We start from the raw sequence: 4,528 nt of genomic DNA, 5'->3' as shown, positions 1-4,528 counted from the left end.
GAGGCGGGAGGCGGGCTCTTTGCGGATTAGCATAAACTTGGGGCCGCGCCGCTCGCCGCCGCCAGCCCCCTTCGCCGCCGCCAGCCCCCCGCCCCAGCTCCGAGCGGACAGCCGAGGGGCCGCCTGCGAACAGGAGGTTCCGAAGGGAGCAGCCCCGGGTGGAAGGGGCGCAGGCCGCCGCGCCCTGGGAGGCCCCAGAGCACACCAGCCACTCTGTCGCCTGCGGGCCCAGGACCGAAGCAAAGAAGCGGACCCCTGAGACCAGCCTAGGCGTGGGCTCTCCAGGAGCCGCCCACCCGCAGGATACGGGTGTCTTCAGAGTCCATGTGAACCCGGGAACTGCTCTCCAGGGCTCTGGAGCCGAGATGGCCGTGTTTGGGGGCACACCAGCACCACCTCCCCCGGCACCTCTTTGGAATAGACCCCAGATCATCCCCGTTTGCTCGCTCTGCCTCCTGGTACCATCATTATCTGGGGGTGCCCGGGACCCTTAGTTTGATAACTCCGCTGACCTCTCCCCAGGCGTCCTACCTCCCCCTTACCCCGCAACCTCTGCCACCTAGCCTGGTGGCCCTGTTGCACCTCTAGTTCTCTGGAGAGGCTTGTGTTTCCTGTCTGTCTTAGGTATGGGCTGCACCGAGCCCGAAAGGCCCATCACCGCCCCAGCCGAGCCAAAAGTGCTGTGCTTTTTGTGCAACTGAAGCTCGAAGCCGGCTGGTCAAAGAAAATCTTCAGGTCTTTCTCACGAGTCACTGCCGCCGTGAAGCCAGGCGTCGTCCACATTTTGCTTGTGAAGTTGACTCTTGGAACCCAAGAGGTGGGTTTTATCGTCGTCCTCATTCAATATCACCTTGCTAACTCTCTAACCTGCACAGAACCCTTGAATCCTGATTCTGTCATCAGAGTGGTACTTTCCTGGACTTGTCTCATCCACACCGGTGGCTACAGCCTTCTGTGTTTTTGCCCCAAGAGCTGATAGGTGTACAGAATGCACGGAACTCTGGGGCTTGCCTGGAGAGACCTCCCTCCAAATTGACCTTGAGATATGAATTAGTACCCTTTGGACAGGGCGATGGTTATGAAGGATACTGGAAGGGGCAGCTCTGAAACCCACATCTATTCCCTGCCCTCAGCTTTAGTGGCTTGTGGGTTCTGTGGGGCAGACACCTGACCCCAGCTAGGCCCATTCTGCTTTCTCCCAGGCTTTGGAATCAGAACACAGAAGCTGAAGGAATCCAGTTTCCAGGTGTAGGTTGTGTGAGTTTCTCAGGGCTGTGGTAACAGCCACAGGCTCAGTGGCTTAACACACAGAAATGTATTCTCCCACAATTCTGGAGGCTAACTCTAAAATCCAGGGGCCAGCAGGGTCATGCCTGCTCCAGTGGCCCTGGGGAGAAGCCTTCTTTGCCTCTTCCAGCCACTGGTGGTTCCTGGCAATCTCCGGCATTCTTTGGTCAAGGATTCTTTGTAGCAGCATCACTCCTACCTCTGCTTTCGCCTCCACATATCCCTGTTCACGTGACCTTTTTTCTCTGTGTCCTTTCCTCTTGTTTGGTCTGTGTCCTTTCCTCTTGTTTTTGTTTTTTTTTGTTGTTGTTGTTGTTGTTTTGAGACGGAGTCTCGCTTGGTTGCCCAGGCTAGAGTGCAGTGGTGTGATCTCAGTTCACTGCAATCTCCGCCTCCCGGGTTCACGCCATTCTCCTGCCTCAGCTTCCCGAGTAGCTGGAACTACAGATGCCCACCACCACGCCTGGCTAATATTTTTGTTTTTAGTAGAGACAGGGTTTCACCGTGTTAGCCAGGATGGTCTCGATCTCCTGACCTTGTGATCCGCCCGCCTCAGCCTCCCAAAGTGCTGGGGTTACAGGCATGAGCCACCGTGCCTGGCCTTTTTGGTTTTGTTTTTAAATTTGAGACAGGGCTGGGCGCGATGGCTCACGCCTGTAATCCCAGCACTTTGGGAGGCCGAGGTGGGTGGATCACCTGAGGTCAGGAGTTTGAGACCAGCCTGGCCAATATGGTGAAACGCCATCTCTACTAAAAATATAAAAATTAGCCGGCCGTGGTGGCAGGTGCCTGTAATCCCAGCTACCTGGGAGACTAAGGCAAGAGAATCGCTTGAACCCTGGAGGCGGAGGTTGCAATGAGCCAAGATCATGCCATTGCACTCCAGCCTGGGTGACAAGAGTGAAACTCCATCTCCATAAATAAATAAATAAATAAATAAATAAATAAATAAATAAATGCAAGGTCTAGCTCCATTACCCAGATTGGAATGCAACCTTGACCTCCTGAGCTCAAGTGATCCTCCTGCCCCTGCCTCCTCTGTAGCTGGGACCACAGTTGTGCACCACCATACACAGCTCCTTTTTAAATTTTCTGTAGAGATGGGATCTCACTTTGTTACCCAGGCTGGTCACAAACTCCTGAGCTCAAGTGATGCTCTCACCTCAGTCTCCCAAAGTGCTGGGAGCCACTGCACCCAGCCCAGCCTCCTCTTCTTATAAGGACACCAGTCATTGGATATAGGGCCCAACATAACCTCATCTTAAATAAGTACATCTGCAGAGACCTATTTCCAAATAAGGTCACGTTCTGAGGTTCCAAATGTTCATGAATTTTGGGAGGGGCCCAGTTCAGTCCACTACAGGGACACTTGGCTGGTAATGATAGGAGAGACCACGAGAGCTCTGGGGGAATCATGGGAAATGGAGAAAGAGGGTGGTCAGGGGAGAGTGGGGCAGAGTCATGGGGCTGTGTGGTGAGTAAACATCTGTGGACAAGCTGTGTCTTCCCTATCTGCTTCCCAGTAGTCCACCACTGGAGCTAGCTTGAATGGGTTTCTGATCCCAGCAACCAAATGCACCCTACAGAGAGAAACTTCTCTAGTAAGGAACTGTAGAAATGATCCCTGGAAGTATAGTCTTACAGCAACCAAATGGTGCCTAAGACAGCCTCTCGCTCTCCCTATAAAACCACCGAATGTTTTATTATATTCTCCAACCTCTAAGAGAGATGTTAAGAACCATTTTGCTGAGGGCAAGACACACCATATCCACAACACGCTCTTGATCTTGTAACCACTGACTTTGTGCTTTTTAGGAAGTGAGAAACATCTGAGGGGAACATGAACAGAGCCAGCTCCTCATCCTAGGCTGGGTGCTGACTGCCTGGCAGCATTACCCAGACTGGCTCTGGGAGGAAACTCCCCCACCCCAGAGGCTGTGATCTTTTTCCAAGGGGTCCCACCCCTTCCTCTCATTCCCTTCCCCAGCCCCAGCTGTAGAACCCAAAACTCACAGGGAAGAGGCTGGACTCTGTTTGAGCTTGGAAATCTCCATGTCACAGGGGCTGAAAGGACAGCTGGACCCCACTTCCCCCTTTTCCAAGTGGCTGACATCAAACCCCATGCTCCCTCTTTCACTGCAACAGTTTTGGGAGCCAGGATTGGGCCCCATTCTAGTGGAGGTGGAGGACCTCAGTACAGGGAGATGCTCAGGGTCTTGGCTGGATCAGGCCAGAGCTGGGGTCCCCCCAGTAGACGATGAGGCGACTTTGCATCTGCCAGACAGGAAACCTAGGGAGGCCAGAAGCAGAGGAGGAAAGGAGGCAGTCACGTTCCTCTGATTCAGACTGGAGTTTCTACACCTGAATGGAAACGGGCCACACACAGGAGTGGGAGTGCAGTTTCTATTCACAGGGACATGCACAACCACATCCAGACACACCCAACCCATCCCCCATACCACTATCACGCATGTGCATGAACACACACAGTTTTTCCTTTTGTACAGATGGGGTCTCACTGTGCTGCCTAGGCTAGTCTCAAACTCCTGTCCTCAAGTGATTCTCCTGCCCAAAGTGTTGGGATTACAGGGGAGAACCCCATGCATCCTGCCTTTTCTGTTTTCTTTTCTTTTCTTTTCTTTTTTTTTTTTTTTTGAGATGGAGTCTCACTCTGTTACCCAGGCTGGAGTGCAGTGGCATGATCTCTGCTCACTGCAACCTCCGCCTCTCGGGTTCAAGGGATTATTCTGCCTCAGCCTCCCAAGCAACTGGGATTATAGGCACACGCCACCACACCCAGCTAATTTTTTGTATTTTTTTTTTTTTTTTTTTTTCCAGTAGAGACAGGGTTTCGCCATGTTGGCCAGGCTGGTCTCAAATGATCCGCCCACCTCGGCCTCCTAAAGTGCTGGGATTACAGGCATGAGCCACTACATCCGGCCTTTCCTTTTCTTATTGAGGGCCCAGCACAGAAGATTATTAAAAACCACACAAAGTTGTGTGGGATGAAGTTCCCCTAAAAAACACAGAAATAGAAAGCACTGAAGCTGCTGGCTTTCTGGCACAAGCCCTTCCTGCTGCAGATGGACCCTTCCTGCACAGGGACCACAGCCCTTGAAGGTACCAGCCCTAAGGTACAGCCCTTTGTCAGTGCCCATCTCCCCTACCCTCTTTTTTTTCTTTTTTGAGAGTGCACAGCTAGGCCTCCCTGCACACAGAGCCACCTCTGGAAGTTCTGTGC

At 52.7% G+C, this 4,528-nt stretch overlaps 1 pseudogene; it reads right to left on the bottom strand.

Annotated features, from left to right (window-relative positions):
• Nucleotides 1-2,825: 2,825 nt before the first annotated feature.
• Nucleotides 2,826-2,927, bottom strand: LOC126929960 (uncharacterized; annotated as a pseudogene).
• Nucleotides 2,928-4,528: the final 1,601 nt, after the last annotated feature.

Source organism: Macaca thibetana, chromosome 10 (genome assembly GCF_024542745.1).
Source record: "Macaca thibetana thibetana isolate TM-01 chromosome 10, ASM2454274v1, whole genome shotgun sequence".
NCBI lineage: Eukaryota > Metazoa > Chordata > Mammalia > Primates > Cercopithecidae > Macaca > Macaca thibetana.
Note: the sequence above shows the minus strand (reverse complement) of the source record. Positions and strands in the feature narration are given on the sequence as shown.